The 18,518-nt window shown below is 37.6% G+C and overlaps 1 protein-coding gene across 1 annotated transcript in view; it reads left to right on the top strand.

Annotated features, from left to right (window-relative positions):
• The window catches only part of LOC134669766 (dystrophin-like), a 428,308-nt gene that overhangs the window by 32,727 nt on the left and 377,063 nt on the right, over positions 1–18,518 (top strand). The gene's annotated exons all lie outside the window — the stretch shown is intronic.

Raw genomic sequence — 18,518 nt, 5'->3', positions numbered from 1 at the left:
AATATCCTACCAAGTTCCCATTAACCAGGTTAGAATAACAAGAGGACCCTTGTACTCCAATAGTCCAATGTTTTACTGCGGATCTTATCCGAGGCATTATTTCTCCCATTAATTATTTAAACATTTTAAAAACCTTATTATTTCTTATACACAATAATATTATTTTTTATATACGACAATCGCTACTTTAAATCATTTTTATTTTTATACACGACAATGGCGCCCGAAGAAAGCTTAAATTAAATATATAGCCTGGTTATTGTGAGCTTGGGAGAGCGATAACATCAATTTATAAAATTTTTGTCATTTAAAAAACTTTATTTTTAAAAAAATTAGTGAAATTATTTATATTAAAAATATAATATTAATTAATTTGTAAGTTTACTTGTGACAGGGTAGCAAATTCATCAATTATTACAATTATTATTAGGCTACACTATGACTAATTAGCATAGCGCTCAGCCACATATTATTTTTTCACCATGCTCCATTTGAGAGGTAGGTAATTTATTTTAACACTTCCTGTATAAAGTGAAGTGTTACCAATTTATTATACTTTATTACATACCCTGACACAAGCAAACCATTTTTTCTACCGACATGCCGGACGGGGAAGGAGAGGAATTTCATGAAGTAGGAGGGGGGGGATACCTTATCTACTCACCCCTACCCATGCCTAATGCCTCATTGTTTAAAACGCGACCATGGGGTGCCGCGTTAGACACCCATATTTCAAAAGTATTAAAATATTTATTCATTTTTATTTCTCAAACCAACTCAAACTTTTCATTCCGGTGACTTAGTATGATAGACGAGACACTCTAAATTTCTTTGTTTTTGACTTATTCGGTTCTAAATAGAACTATTTTATAGAACTTAAATGTTCATATTATTTGTTTTTGTTTTTTTGAAATTTGAGGAAGTTGGTCTTAGAATCAACCTCAATTTCAGCTATCTTAGCATAGCATTTTTTAAAGTTCTGCTGAAACATGCACCATTTGTATTCGCTAAAGGTAGGGACATGTTGTTGAACGGCATGCTGCATTCCATTTGGAGTAGTATTCCTGATTCGTCACATAACCTCCGAATTTCCGACTGCTAGAGCAAACCGCTTTGTAGTTAAGGTAATCTGAAAAAAATCAGTTACCATTTAATTTTAAAGCATTGGTTCAGTGACATTATGCTCAATATTATATTTTGCAAGGTGTATTTTCAAGTTAGTAACTTATTTTTTATTTGGGTGAACTCAGGTAACAACCCATTTTTTTTTGAGTACGCGTACCTCCTTGACTCATTTGGTCAAGATTTTTTTTCAAGCGTTTCCAGGGAAACCAAATTTTTCTGTGACTACACACCCTAAGGGTCCAGGGTGATGTAATTATATTGGATATAATTCACTGACTTAGACATGAAAAAGAAAACCAAGTTTTTTTTTCCACTTAGTGTAAGCCCGCTGGCTACACATTGGGATTTGACTTGAGTGTGAGCTACAAGTTAGCCTCCACTATTATTAATATAATTTGTAGATATAAATTAGCAACTAGTTACCACATTACATTAAGGTACTAGTAAGTTAATTTTGTAGTCTTAGGCATGCACATAGTAGGGCATGCCATATTAAAACTTAATATTAATTCTTAGTATTCCATTAGGTATATGACTACTTTTAATATACTAAATGGTAAGAATTTATAAATATAGTTGAAAATACTTAATATTTAAATTGGATTTAAATACTTTAGTGAACCTTAGAATAGGGAGTTAGCTTATTATTATTTATGTTGAATAGTGGCTAGACCAGTCAATTTAGGATTACTTGAATTAAAAAAATATTTTTTAGTTATATTGCAGAAACTACAGTGTAGGGGCCATGCACTGTGATTTCTAATAGAGTTAATATTTAGAAATAAAATTTACAGTCCCAGAGATGGACATAGGTAAATTAAGTTTTAATGACGGTTAGCATGCTCAGTAAATACGGTTCTAAGCATAATGTTAAACGAGTATGTATAATTAACATCCTAATGGATTTGTTGATTAGGTACCCGGTTAATTTACTTTTCTCCGGTTACCCCGGCTGCCTCGGTTAACCGGTGCTTAACCTCTTTGCCGAGAGAGGGGATATTGTAGCGATGCTACATGGTTTCCTATACCAAACATGTACTTTCTCATACAATGTGACCTGTACAACATTAGTGTCGCATTTTGGACAGAATAACATACACCAGAGTATGACACTTATGTAAAGCTGTAATGTACCTTCTCAGCTGTAGGTTGATTAGCATATCCAGCCTCCTGGCTAACTGGTTTCGAAGAAACAAGTCTAAAGAGTATGCCACTTGAACGGAACTTGTCACCCAGATTGTGCAAAGGTTATTGGACCAAACCTGGCTTCATGCATATCAAAATGATCCTCTTGGTCTACCCTAACTGCTCAAGTAGGTCACATCCTAATTTAATTTGTATTTTAGAATCATTTATGAAATTATATAAAAACATAAAAAAGACTTTCGTTGGGTAGTCATAAGCGCGACAGCCCGGTGACAGCTAAGAATATAGGCGTTTTGTTCAGGCATAAGCAAGGATATATTCCAAAGGAAACAAAGTAGAAACGTACGATAAAAATATAATTATTAGTAATTATTATTAATCACTTAAAATATTACAAGTATTAATGAGCATTGATATTTTCCGAGAACCATTTGATTTAGAAAAGATTTAAGTTGGTTTGACGTTTAATGTGTTGATGTGAATCGAAACGCAACGTGTCCGGTAGGGGAAGATTTCGAACTGTCACTGTCACTTCACTTGGACTTGGAATGGGAATACGCTAGCATGTAGATGGTTTCTAATTAAAGATTAAGAGGAATTGCCTCGTCTCCTTCCGCCGCCTGGTCCGGCTGGTGGGAGACCGATTTGTAAAGTGCGTATATCGCTGTGCGTGAATTGTGCGCGTGATTTACTTAGTGCGTCCCGTGTCGCCGATGGACATGAGCACGGTTGGTGATCGTGTTCCCTGGCGCGCTGTTGCGCGTCCCCGATTTTGCTGAGCGTCATGTTGACGCTGCTCCTACGCCGTAGGACGCGGCCTCGACCTGCAGGCCGTGTGTCGGATGGCTATGCTGCCGTCCGACGACTCCAAGGTGTCTTCACGCGGGTCCTTCCCGTGAAGCTCCAAGCGCCGCGGCTTGTTCTCGCCTTAGCTTGTCACAGCTGGGGCTCGATGAACGCCCGCCGCTGATCTACGTCGATCTGTCTGCTACGCTAAGTTCCAGGATGAAAGCTACACCCGGTATCCGTGAGTGCACTAGACTTTCGTTTTAGGTTTTGGCCAAAACTCCGCGTTTCGCCCGTCTCGCGTCTCGTAGGTTAAGAATGGCCATAGTGTCACCCCACAGCCGCCAACGGCTTATGGAAACAAATTGTATTTTGAGTAGCGCCCGCCCCGAAGCGGTGTGCCTTGTATTGATTTAGTAGGGAATATTAAATTGCATGTCATATATTTGGTTTTATCTTTTCAATATCCTACCAAGTTCCCATTAACCAGGTTAGAATAACAAGAGGACCCTTGTACTCCAATAGTCCAATGTTTTACTGCGGATCTTATCCGAGGCATTATTTCTCCCATTAATTATTTAAACATTTTAAAAACCTTATTATTTCTTATACACAATAATATTATTTTTTATATACGACAATCGCTACTTTAAATCATTTTTATTTTTATACACGACAACGCTTATATTTTGTTCTACAAAAATTCACTTTTTTATTGTAATTACACTTCCCCAAATCATAATTCCACCAGAATTGATGTTCATTTCAAACAATACGCGCCATTTTTAAGTGCGTCCCCGTCTTGGCTTTTATTTCGTTTAAAGACCCTGTAATCGCCGCCCTCATTAGAGACCTTTGATTTCTTTTCGGGACGTCGCATTTATTTTTATTATGTGTACTCTGGGGTCTTAAGAGTTGGTGATAATTTACACAATCATACAAAAAATATTGAATAAATATACGTATTACACTCTAAAACAGCCATAAACGGGCCAGTTCGCATGAAATATCCATAAAGAGTGATGGGTTTTAATTGTTTATTGGAACTTCTCGGAAAACTATATAAATAATATATTTTTTTAGGTTTCCTTGAATATAAGATGTCAAAACTACACCTTTCGTTCGTCTTCTTCTTTCAAACGTGTAGACCATTTGGAAACATTTCAAATAAGTTACAATTTGGCATATCCACTGAAGATGTTTTTAATGTATCTTTTATAGGGTTCATTAACAAATATAAAAAAATAACATATTTACTTTCAAAATAATATAAATTAACTCGAATTTTAATTCACTTCTTTTCTGCTTGGTAGTTTTACATGTTAAATGTACTGTTATTAGTAAAATAAAGAATAGTCACGTACATAATTATTAAACGCATTAAACGGGTTATATCATAACTAAGCCACGAGTTCGAACTCCATAATGCAAAGTTAGTGCACAATTACCAAGTTAACCCGTCACCCGCCGCGGCAACCTTGTCGCGACAACCGAATTATACTGAATTATATTATGCTTCGGCACACTTAATGCATGCTCAAGTTTGGCATTTAGAATAATTTGGAGCTTGGGATAAACGTGTCGTGTTACACTTATAAGTTTAACGGTATTGACGTATGTACGAAAAGTAATATCATTTTAACACTTTTTCCTATTTAGCGCGACAAAATTTCCATCTTTACCATTTAGGCCTACTTGCACCAGCCCACTAACCCGAGGTTAACCGGTTAAACTTGGAGTTACCATGTTTAACAGTACTATTTGACACTAGGTTAACGGTTTAACCGCTTAACTCTGGGATAGTGGGATGATGCAAGTGGGCCGTAGATGGTTGGCAGTCCTCAACTCTGAGCTCTTCCAGAAACTTCCTGCCTCGCACAGCTAAACTGTGGAATTAACTGTCCTGCGGTATTCCTGGACTGATATAACCGTCAAACCTTAAAAAAAGAACGGTACTCCCATTTTAACTGCCGTTTTCATGTGTCCATGAGTGACGTGGTGTTGCATGTGTCCATGAATGACGTGGTGTTGCATGTGTCCATGAGTGACGTGGTGTTGACTGTGTCCATGAATGACGTGGTGTTGACTGTGTCCATGAGTGACGGCGGCGGGTGGTGCTTAATAGTTTTGCGTAATTGCTTCAGTCAGCAATATAACGTATCGAAAATTTCATTTTTAACAGAACCTTAAGCAACATGGGCAGGGCTGATTAAAGCTGGACCGTTAAATATGAATGGGCTTAAGTCCTGCAGCCGAATTAAAATGCACGAGCACCGGCGCTGAATAAAATACACGGCGGATAATGCAAATACGGGAGGAGACGGGGGCAGTGGCGGAGCGTCGGAGGAACTTGATTTTTTAAAATATTTTTGGGTTCCCCTCCCTGGTTTGCTTGGGTTCTCCGCAATGGGAGAATGAATCTCCTTAGTGCTGAGCGTCGTGACCAGGATCGTGATGTGGATCACATGATTTCACATGGTAGATTTTCTGGTATTTCGACTCTTGCGACTTCTAAGACATCTTAGACCTGGATGGATATTCGCTGACCTGGTCGGAGACTCGCGTTCGGCTGCGACCTCTTCCTTTTTTTCATTCTTTTTAAATTCTATCAAACGGAGGAAACCTACAGCGAATCGGAAGATGAATCAGGACCTCGACGAGCAGAAACATACGGTTTCCTATGAAAAGCTTGATCTTGATATATGATATTAACGGAAGCAACTGGAAGCATGCCACCCACACTCTCCATCAATGACGACATAACATTATTACCCAGGTGGGTAATGTTGTGCATTATGAAATGTAGGTACATTCCAACATCCCAGAGCATCATCTACCGTAAGAATGGACTATTCTTAAAATAAAAAAAAATATCTTTTAATTTTAAGAATAGCAATATCAAATCAAATTCAAATTCGTATAGTCTGAATGCAGCTGCAGGGGCAGAGGAGGCACTGATTAGCATTCGCGTCATGAATTATGATTCGGCGCAGTCGGTTAATTAAGGCTGTGACGGTCCACTTAGCAGCGGGGGGGTTGAAACGTAGAATAGACTGTTTAGTTGTGGCCCGAGGCGGACATATAGTGTGATTTTAGTTGTAGACGTTATGGTCTGCCGTTAACTAGTGTGTATGTAATTTTGCGACGTTTTACAACCTCGTGAATTCAGTGAGTTAGCTTGTAAACTAACGCTATTCACCATCTTACGGTGACAGATATATTCACTGTGGGTATATCAACGCTAAACAACTAAACTGCATATCTGTATCTCCGGAACAATACGACCTCAAAACCTTCAAAAAGAAAGCGTAGTCACATAATAAATCCGGCAACGCACTTGCAACCCCTTTGGTGTTTCGGATGTTCGAACCGGTCATCATAGCCACTTGAAAATACGACAGAGACTAAAAAAATACGTGATAGAAACAGAAAAAAAAAATTATGTTAGTATAGCGAAATGTACTGTACAAGTAAAGACTACACTTTTCAAAGCGTACTGTCAGTCAACCTACACATGCAGCCTGTGGACCAACTATACGCAGAAGGCATACAACGGCCTACGTGTGCAATATAATAACGCGTTCCGGGTGTTGATGGGGTTGCCGCGATTTTGTAGTGCCTCTGGTATGTTTGCCGAGGCACAAATTGACAACTTTGCGGCGATAATGCGCAAGAGGTGCGCTTCACTGATGCGTCGCCTGCGCGGCAGCCCCAACAGCATTCTGAGCGTGTTTATGGAGCGCGAAAACGGCCCCATGCTCAGCCGTTGGCAGAGACTGCATGCAGTTATTGTTTAGTTTTTAGTTTTTACTTTAGTCTATTTTTATGTTATACTAACACTAGTAATAAGGTTTTAATGTTCACTAACAATGTATGGACCTTTAGTCTGAAATAAATGATTTTTATTTTATTTTATTTTTTATTTTATAGCTCACGACAATATAGCCAATATAGCCAATTCTCGGGATTACTTGGAAGCGGACCCCAGGCTCCCATGAGCCGTGCCAAAATTCCGGGATGACGCGAGGAAGAAGGAGAATTTTAATTCGGTAATTTCTATTTCTTTCTAATCTTAGCACAAAGACACATCCGATTCCATCGAATTCCATTTTAAAATTGATTCTGACGTAGCAATTGGAACACTGACTGACAACTTCATGAACTAGTTGTCCCTAGAAAAGCAAACAGTGTAAAAAATTATGTTAAACAATTACTTAGCGTATGCTAATTATTCAATTTGCATATAAAGCGGAAACAAAACGCAAAGCGCCGGCAAAAAGGAACGCAGCGACGGCGATGCGTCGGCAAACTTTGTTGTTGTTGTGACTTTTACAACTAGGGGGTTAAATGAGGGATTGTTGCGTTGTAGGGGCGATGTTTTGTGGGTAATGCATGCATCATACGTGCTGATGTAGATTTTTTGCTGCGCCGTGTGACTTCCTAGTAAGCCGTTTTTGTAATTTGATCCCGTTCACATACAAGTGCGATAATTAGGAAATTTGCAACGAGTGGCTATAAATTAAAACACGACCAAAGGGAGTGCTTTAAACCGACACGAGCTGCTAATTACGTTTTCGCACGTGTGTACTGTACAACGTGTTAAGGCCCATTAAATTTTCGACATACGCACGTATACTTAGTTACCGCACTAGGGCAGTAAATTAGGACCATATATACTGTAAAAGAATGAAATTATAAAAATAAGTAGGCATAAGAACCAGGCCATGATAGGTGCAGTGCAGGTACTTGGTCACACAAGTTGCTTACAACACGCTACCTACACAGTTTATTTTAAATACAACAATTTTGAAACCATATCAATCCAAATCAGTATAAAGCAGGCCACTGACGAGCCTTCCAAATGGATGCCGTTACAATGGATTTATCCAAATGGACGGCATCCTAATATTAAACATTGTACGTTTTTGACACTCACAGACCGATTTTGGATTGCAGCCACGCTATTTGGACTGTTGGAAGGCTCGTCAGTGGCCACCTTAATATATGATGGGTTCCCTCAATTTCTTCAGGATCTCATTACCAGATCCTAACCTGATAACAGTAGGACTAAGTGTGGGTAAGTACGCTTATGAAGTCGGGTTCTTAAATTTTCGTAACACAACATGGCTTTAATGTCTCCACTGCAAAATACAATGAAAAATTACTGACACAAAATCTGACGTATGCGGAAGTTTTAGTAAGTACGTTCTAAAACGTACACAAACCCCCCCCCACACACACACACACGCCAAAATATGATGATAATTTCACCGCTTAACCCCCCGCTCGTCACGTATAATCCTCGCTCTATAATCGCTGCATAATATCCTGACCCGGACTCCGCTTGTCATTCTACGACTTACCGCGCTTTCGACGCGAGCCAACCAATATAAATGAGCGTGTCACAACAACAACTATGAATTACCTTTGTGTGTGGTGGTCAAAAATCGTGGGTTCTAACCCCGATTGTGTGAAAAAATCGTTCTAAAAAAAATGGAATAATGGTAACATTCCATTTCAAACCGCAGCTGCACTACCGGTACTGAACGCGTCGCTGTCATTGTCAAATACAATAGTAAAATTGACAGTAATGCAGCTGCGGTTAGCAATGGAATGTTACCCTAAGGTGACTCAAACTTCGGTCAGGATCCTTATCAATATCATACTCAGACAAGAGATTAAGCTGAGATCCTTTTTCACAAACATTTATTGGACTTTACGTGTCTTCTTACGTGTACACCTGTTTTTGAAAAATCAGGGTATAAGTAGGTGCCTGGGTATGAAGATCTGCTCCCATGTTTCCGCCCGCCAGCGGTGCGGTGTGGGTGCGGTGATAGAAAGCATTCCACGGGTAACACATAATAAATAATAAAAAATAAAAAAGCCTTTATAACACACTACACGGGTAACACATACTATCAACTAAAAGAAAAATTGTAGTAAAAATGTAGGTAAATGGTAGTTGCACACATAGGTATTGCGGTACAATATTAAATTCATATTAAATTAAATTGTAGAAGTATGATAGGAGTCTTTTTCAAATTAGTGATAATTCGAGTCAGTAATGCCTAGACTAGATTAGAAAAATACCAAAAATTATGGGAAAAGACGTAGGTACACGGTTTAAGATAAATGCTGATATACTATACTGGTTTTCTAAAACAAAACCTCGCTAAGCGATATACATGAAGGGCCACAATTGAGCAATTGCGGGTTAATTATGCGTGGCCTTTTTGCTTGTACCCTTTTGAAGGAGCGTTTAGCGGGTTAGGCCGGGACGTTGGATTTCGGCGTGAAACGGGTTAATTCATAACATATTATATTTGGCATAGTTTGTGGTTGGAGTTATAGTCTATTTAAAGTGATATTGAATAAGAGCATTTCTCAAATCGTTTGTACATTTCGATCACATCTTAGATTTCTATAAAAAAAAATTGTTACTAGATTTCCTTACACATTTGGTAACAAAAAAGGAATGTTTCATAGAAACTTTCTGGGACATTTTGGGAATTATGGTGGAAGTTGTTCAGCTTCATGTACTTTACCAGCATACCAAGGGCCCGATTCGGATTTTGAAATAGACATCTATTAGACATCTTTTAGACATCACCAAGATACGATAACGATATGTTCTGGAGATACTCTTGAACGATTTCCACAGGTCATGTCATATGACTTAGAGATCCAATTCACATCTAATAGATATCTTTTTTTTTTGTTATGAATGGGCTTACTCATGGCCACAGACTAGCCGAGGCGTAGACGTGGCCTACGATGGAGCGAGCTTGCCCAGAAGGTGCCTGTTCACTCTTGATTTGAAGGATATCTTACTCTATCTAACGTAAAAGTGACATTGGTTGCCCGAATTGCGCTGCAAAAGAGAACTAGTTGATATCTAAACTGATAACGTAGGTATCTAGAATGGATCTAGTACGTGTCGTTTCGTCTGAATATCTTGAAGTTCGAATACGGCAGCAATTTTTATAGAAATCTAAGGGTAATCAAATGTACAAACTTTTTTTGAGAAATGCTCATAATCATGGTCGTTGAAGAAAATGGATAGATAAATACATTAATCTGAGTAATCTCAGATGCCATGCAAAGCAGTAAAATAATCAATTTTTTTTTATACGATCATCGTTTCACCTTGCTGAGTACTTACGTCTGTATGTTCAAAAGTCTCTTCTTTTTTTTCATTTGCCTTATTTCATATGAGATCGATTCGGGATTTGTCTTGGGTTGTCGGGTTAGGTGGGTTTTTTTCCAGTAGTTTGGCCATACACATCAGTCAGTCAAATGTTTGAAATATTGATACAAATCGACCCATATTCATTGTTTCTCAGTGTATTTCCCTGTATGGTCCCATTGCACACTCTCGCGGCAGACTCCAGGTATAATTTTAGCCTCATATCGATCTGTCTGCATCTGTCTTTAAGTACTTCGTCGACACATTTACCTGACCATAAAAGTATGCCTTATTGCAAGGATATAAGGTACACCGACGGGCAGTTGTGTTCCTTATACTGTAGAGTAAAGCGATACCTAGTTAGGTTAGTCTCTACTTCTACCTATACTAGTATAACTATACTTATATTTATACTTCTATACTAGTATCAACTGGATAGTTTAGTTTATAATTTTAGGTCTATTCATTTGGATTAAGTAAAGTTTGAGTGTGCTGTTTACTTAAACAATAAGACTGAATTAGATTATAGTGTTAAAAACCTTTAAAATAAATTAATATGATATATTTTTCTTTGTTACAGGTATGTCAATTTCAAGAAGTATTTCAGCTGGAACACGTAAGCACTTTCAATATATAGATCTAGTTAATCTAAAATAGAAATAGAAATACTGTGTTATAATGGGAAATATTTCAGACGATTATAGAACATTATGATGCAACTTTGCTACGTCGATCATTACACACTATGTGTTATAGTGCAACAAGAAAGCCGATGTGTGTAATTACCAAAGCACACGTGTTTCAAACGACATTCTTCAACACACTTGCGAGAGAAAAACAAAACTCATACAAACATTAAATAAATTTTTCATCACACTCGCTCAGTAAATGTGGAATTGCACGTAGGCTTAGCGGGAGTTATAGAAAAAGCGTTCTCCCGAGGGAGTTATGAAGTTTCTAGTGCCATAATTAACAGGTTTTTGTCTTTATTACTTAATTTTTGTATCGCAAGTGTGATGAAAAACATTGTGTGTAACTCGGGGCGTAATAATATTGCAAACTCGAGTCTATAAATCGCTCCGGCAAGCCGTCGCGATTTAACTTACTCTCGTTTGCAATATTCAACTTACGCCCCATGTTGCACAATGTACTATTAATTGTTAAAACGTTTAGTAAAACTACAATTACAAAAAAGTGTCAACCATTACATTAAGTACCGCACTAGGCAAGTGTATTGAAAAGGAAATTACAGGAAATCATTAGCATCATTCTTTGATGAATATAAGTATACTAAGTAAAAGTTTGTTATTAACCCTATAAACCATCCTGCACGTCCGAGGCTGCAAACAATATAATAAAAAGCACCCCTGGCTAACAAGCAGGGGTCGTAAATCAAATCTCAATATCGGAAGCGATACACAGTTTACTATCCCCGACCGGCTATTCGCGTTCAAAGTAAACTTTTCCATCATCCATCCTGTTCTTCCTGTACAAGTTGGAGAGGGACGGAAGATGGTTTCAGGGGTTTTAAGGAGTTTATTTTTCATACCTTTATTTAAGAGTAACTTGACGTGGAGTAATGGTAGTTTTTCTTTTTGTTCGCTCGTGTTTTTAGTAAAATGTCCGATGTTTTTATCATCATTTGTTGCGTTGGGATTAGCTTTTTATTTTATTTGTGTTATTGTGTTAGACGCCATTAGTGAATTGCTGTAATATGACAAGGTATACAAATTACCACTTTATTTAACACAGGTGTTTGTGTTTTATGCAATTAGCCAAATGGTTAAGACTTGTGACAAAGGCTGTAGGTTTGAATCTTAGCGTATAATAATTAGTTTTTCCGAATAGGTACGAAGTTTGATATTAATTACTAGCTTTTGCAATTCCCTTTTTAATAGTAACTGGTCCAATCAAATCAATCAAAATTCATGAAGTATTCAGGAAACCAGAAATTAAAATGTACTAAAAATATTAACCTAACCTAACTAAAAAAACTAATTTCACAACAAAACATTCTGCAAATGAGGATTTTTGAATTACTTTTTTTAAGGAATGATTAAAGAGGGTTTGAATTAAAACTACTTGTTTCCTACTTTATGCAGTTTCTATTTTCACCATAAAATTATTTATGTCTGGTAATAAATTAAAAATAAGTGTAATAAGATGAAAAATATGACAGTTGCATAGACCATGAAAAATAAATAGCGATTGCAACCGCTATTATTCTCGCGAATTGCACAAAACTCATAATTCAAGCAGCATTTTCATGTAAATACACCGTGCCAACCTAAAATAAAAACTAACAGAACTCTCATTTGTACAAAAAATAAAGAAATAAATCCTGTAAAAACACGCGGTTGTTCAGTACTAGTACAAACCAGAGGGTCTACCGCGAACCACGTTCCACGTGCTGCCTCTCTGTCGCACTTGTAGATTCGTATATAAGTGTGACAGGGAAGCAACACGTGGAACGTGGTTCGCGGTAAGCCGTCGGGAGCCCAATTCAAATTTAACGATTTGTACACTTTTGAAATGGATTTGATATGACTTTGACGATTGTGTTGGTGATTGGCGCGCATCTCGCGCACGACTCTCACTTCATTTCGCATGCACCAATCAGCGTGAGCTATGTTCAAGGTCGTATTAAAATACTTAAAGAGACATGGTATAATAATATACTCCGCCTGGTACTCTCTTCCCGTCTTTTCTAGGTCACCTGACTGACACAAGCCTACGTCATCATGCGACGGCGCTATATGATAATGAGATAGCGCTATATTATAGCGCCCATGTTATTGTGACGTAGGCTTGTGTCACTCTGGGAAGAGAAGACCATGTTTTATTAGATTATGTTAAATAGATGTATTTTTAGGTGCCGTGAGTTCAGGTCCTTTTCCGAAGGCAGCTCGCGGAGCACTGAGAGGACGGCCGTGCGCGCCCGTTATCGTGGATATCATTGTTATTGAATTATTATTTTTAGTTATATTATAAAAATAATAATATTAATAATCGTTGAGTTTGAACCAAAATAACATTACGCATTTTTAGAAGCAATTTTCATGTAAATAGCTTTTGTGCAAAAAAAGATACAAATTTTTAATGATGCGGTTTAGAACTACATTCGTGATTTTTATCTATCAAGCCGAAATTGTTTAACCACTTAATCAGGTTTCAATTAGATGAAGATAGTAAAAAAAGTCTTCAAGATTACTGTTCATATTTTTAGCAATCGTAATATGATGTAAAAAGCGCTAAGATTTTTCAAAAAGTTTGCCGAATGAGGTCCGATCTCACTGCACCTTAGTAGAACTCCTAGAAAAGTCCGGTATCGGCCGGTGGAAAGCCGGTTAAGCCCGGGTCAAAGCGGATATGTCCGTTTGCAGTTTCCAATTATCGGACAAGTGGGTGCTTTCTCGTGGAAATAGCTCGCCACGGTGATAATGATAAGCTGGGAATCCTTTGGTAAATACGAACTGTTGATTTAGAAGATCCTATTTTCTGTAACTATAGTGTACTTTAACGTTTATTTTCTTTTGTAAGCAGTACCGTCTCTACCATAAGGGCACACGGGGCCCGTGCCCAGGGCTCCAATCGCCAGGGGGCCCCGAATGACAGACAATAACAGTATATTTGATTACTCAAAATAAATATAAGATCATAGTAGAAAAATGTTAGTTTAATTAGCTTTGTTTAATTTCTAAAAGGGCCCCAAATTCCTATGTGCCCAAGGGCCCCGGCATAGTTTAAGACGGCCCTGTTTGTTAGTATGTTTATCTATCTATTCTTTTATTTTAAACTATGTTTCTAATCGTCCAAACACTTATTTATAAAATTTTACAAATATCTGGTTTTATCAGTTTAAGCCCGGTACACCCTTGATGCAATACCTTCAAAGCAACACCAAGTCCAAGTTATGGAATAGTTCATGTTTACCAAACCGCGCTTCAAATAAATAAACATTCAGGAACTAAGTCCGTCGAGTTTGCGACTTGAGGTCGAATATTGGATCTTGTACGAGCCGGGATTCGAACTTTGAACGAGGTCAATATGATGGAATGAGTTGACTTTGAGTCATAAATGTAGTATCTATGCAACTTTGCATACCTCAATGTTACTAGTCTAGGCGCTTTTTTAGTTGCAAAGGCCTATATTAGTACGTAGCCTAATTTTTAGCTAGAACTTACAGACATGTTCTATTTCATTAAACTGGACAGCGTTACTAAAACAAACCGCTTACATAGGTTTTTTATTCATGTATAATATAATCCTAAATTAGGAGAATTTACTCAAAATTCATCTTCAAATACCCAAACAATACTCAATTAGATTAACCCCGTGTCATCATAACGCGAATGGCCGACACATCGTCCGAGACGCTGAGCGCCGCTTTATCGCCGCTCCGATAATCAACCCCCGCAAACCGGGTAGCCAACATTTTTTAATTAGCAACGTACTTCCATTGCGGTTTGCGCAACTTTTTACTACAAAAAATAAGCACATTCTAAACTCGACCTAAATCCTTTAGGATTAAAGTTTACTTTAGCTTGGGTTTAAAATACAGGGGTACTAAACCTTCACGAGCGAGTCAACCGAAACGTGTGCCGTTTTGAATTTTTAAAAAGATTATTTCAGAGTGGCCCGGCTCGGTAATGGAGTGTGCCGCCATGTTGTAATTATCGCGCGGTGTCACCGAAGGTTCGTGGATATTGATGTGTTGATGCGATCGTGTCGTTGGAGATTGAATATTGGATGCGGGTTCGTGGCGGAGCGGCTTGATTTTGGCGGTTTGAGAGAATGCTAATTGAGTGTGTGATGAGGTTGGGTATTATTTTGTGGTGTTTTTTCTAATAAAGTTTATTGAAATGTTGAAAGGTCAAATCCTTTTTGATTGTAACTGAATGCAACTTGTGTAAAGATATGCAATATCTTTTTAACATACAAATGCTAGCTGGGAAGCATCACCTATTTGGAAATACATACAAACATCAAACATCAAACATCAACATTTATTCAGCAAATAGGCCACAAGGGCACTTTTACACGTCAACATTGAATTTACATAAAAGCAAAAATAATAACATCAACAATTTTATAAAATAAAACTAACTATTCAATCTAACGTATTACAATTACTAAGAGATGTATATGGTCTATTAATGTCGAATTACATACAAAATACAGATAAAAAAACACACAAAAAAATCTATAATATTTAGAGGTGTAAATGTCTCTAGGTGTCAGAACTATAAGATTATATAGTTTATCAAGTTATCCTTAGAGATGTATAAGGTCTCCAAGAGTCAATATCCTGTATAATTAATACATTCATTAAAAGAAAAGAAACATACGAGAACAGAATGAGGCGTCTCACTGTAATTAATTAATAAAAGTTACTAAGTATAGTATATATAGCTAATAGCTCGTGTTAGCTTAACAGACTAGTCTCCACAAACAGCACCCGTTCACGAGTATGACGCGTATCTCAGCCATCGCCTCCCTCAACCTTCATTCGGGAAAGTGGCGACCCGATCAACAACGCCACCGTTACGCTACGTCTTACGTAGGCGAACAACGCGCGAACGCGGCGCGGCGCGGCGCGGCGAAATCAATCCTTTGATGCCCATAGAAGTGTCCTACGTAAGCGATCTCGTTGCGAACGCGGTGCGGCGCGATTTGCACGCGAATGTCAGGCGGCGCGGCGCGGCGCGGCGCGGCGGCGGCCGCTTTCGCCGCGCCGCGCCGCGCCGCGTTCGCGCGTTGTTCGCCTACGTAAGACGTAGCGTAAGCAAAGACTTTTAAGCGAGCATGACATGTTCAAGCTACCGGCCTATATTAATATTAAAATAGTAATAACATGTAGCTGTAAGACACGGCATTTTGTGCTCATATGTTACATAAAAAGACAGTAATATAGCTTCACATAATTACTAGCCTAAGTTGACTTAGAGATGTAAAGGTCTCTAAGTGTCAGAAACATTAAAAATATAGGTAAGTATGTACAATCAAAAATAAAAATCAAATAAATAAATATGTACTTAGAGATGTATAAGGTCTCCAAGTGTCCAAAACTAAAATTAAATTAAACAATATAATCAAGCGAGAACATCATTATCTATCTGAAGGTTGTCTGGAAGAGATCGCTTTATAGCGATAAGTCCGCCTGTTGTTACCTACTCATTTAAGTCCTGTTTTTTTTTTTCTATTATGTACTTTTCTTTAGTAGTGCACAATAAAGAATTTTATTATTATTATTATCATTGTCTCATGTGTCAATTCTACTGGACACTAGCATATTTAATTCACAATGTAAAAAAAAACAATATTTATTTAATTCTTATTATACTAATGAAATCAAGCTACCGGCTTAAAAGCATCTCTATCGTTTATAAAATCATTTACAGTGTAGTACGCCTTACGTAACAAGGAGTGCTTAATGTGCGACTTAAATTTATGAAGTGGTAAATTCACTACATCAGTGGGGACTTTGTTATAAAAACGTGTACAGTTCCCGACGAAAGACGTACTAACCTTACGGAGGCGGCATATATAAAGTTTATAATTATATACATTAGAATCTACCAGCTGTTTCAAAGTATAAAGGTTTCCAAAAGATATCGCCATTATATCTCAAATGAAATAATAAAAATAATCGTCGTATTATACAAGCAAGTCCAATTTCCTTTGCCAAATTTACATGTTTAAACTCGGCCATACAAAATAATATCCCTTGTTCTTCATTACGATTATTGAAATTGAAAATGGCGAGCAAACGACCAAATTGTCCCACCTTAACAAAACAACAGATTTAATGTCCACAGTAGTTTAATCAAGAACTTTTCACCACAAAGTAATAACAACCGTGTTAAAATGCAATAGAGTTTATTTTCTATTGCGTCTAGTTTGAGGTTAGGTTACTTTTACAGTCACCTGTTGCGGGACCGCCGGTTGTTATGGTTCAATAAAACGGTACAATTCTAAGTAATGACACTCTTTGTGAGGTGCTCTCGTGAATTTAGAACCGTGTCTAGTGTAGATTTTTAGGGTTCCGTACCCAAAGGGTAAAACGGGACCCTATTACTAAGACTTCGCTGTCCGTCCGTCCGTCCGTCCGTCCATCCGTCCGTCCGTCCGTCTGTCACCAGGCTGTATCTCACGAACCGTGATAGCTAGACAGTTGAAATTTTCACAGATGATGTATTTCTGTTGCCGCTATAACAACAAATACTAAAAACAGAATAAAATAAAGATTTAAATGGGGCTCCCATACAACAAACGTGATTTTTGACCAAAGTTAAGCAACGTCGGGAGGGGTCAGTATTTGGATGGGTGACCGTTTTTGTTTTTGCTTTTTTTTTTTTTTGTATTATGGTACGGAACCCTTCGTGCGCGAGTCCGACTCGCACTTGCCCGGTTTTTTTATTTTATTTCTCGTACCGAAGGTTTACTGCTACTGAATCCAAGAGATGTTTAATGGACGATTGAATTTACAGTTAGTTTTACTTTTTTTATTTTTGATGTTTTATGTCTTCCGCTCAAGAATAGTTAAATGTGATCTTGGTTTGAAGTACGCATACCTAGTTTACCTTACCTTCCTAGTACCTACTAATTTTACTTAATTTTTTATTAGTTTATCTAGGCCTAATGCACTTTATAAAAACATGACTAAGAAAAAAACATAGATTTAACTCATGCATAATAGTTAAAATGACGTTTTACACACATAAATTTACCGTACCTACCCAGATTAACATTAGGAATTGTATAGCAATGTCGTAAAGAAAACACAGCTTCTTCAAAAGATCATCGCACATTAACACTTTTCCTTTCATCCCTTTCAATACAAACAGACAGACCGTTACAATATAATATATTATTGCGAACATTAACGGACAATAGGGTAGAGTGGGGTAAGCGGGCCGCGGGCCGGAATGACACTTTCTGCAAATAGCCACGGATTCTCGCGTTTATGGAGGTTCAAGTGTAGGCTTTATTACGGAATTGTAGTACTTGAATACCGGACTTTATGATAACTACGTGCGAGTTGCATAATAATTTATTTATTAATAACTACACATTATAGGATAATCTTACACAAACCGACCTAGATGCCAATTCGAACGTGCACCTGACATCAAACCGATATTTGAATCATACTGGAATCATAAATGTTAGATGAATAAAAAATCGAGATCCATAGCAGACTGGTTTATTTTTAAAATGTGCAACTGCCGACATACTTGTAAGTCTACCCTACATAACACATATCAGTCAGTTT

This window comes from Cydia fagiglandana, chromosome 1, assembly GCF_963556715.1.
Source record: "Cydia fagiglandana chromosome 1, ilCydFagi1.1, whole genome shotgun sequence".
Taxonomy (NCBI): Eukaryota; Metazoa; Arthropoda; class Insecta; order Lepidoptera; family Tortricidae; genus Cydia; species Cydia fagiglandana.
This window is presented reverse-complemented; position numbering and strand designations above follow the sequence as displayed.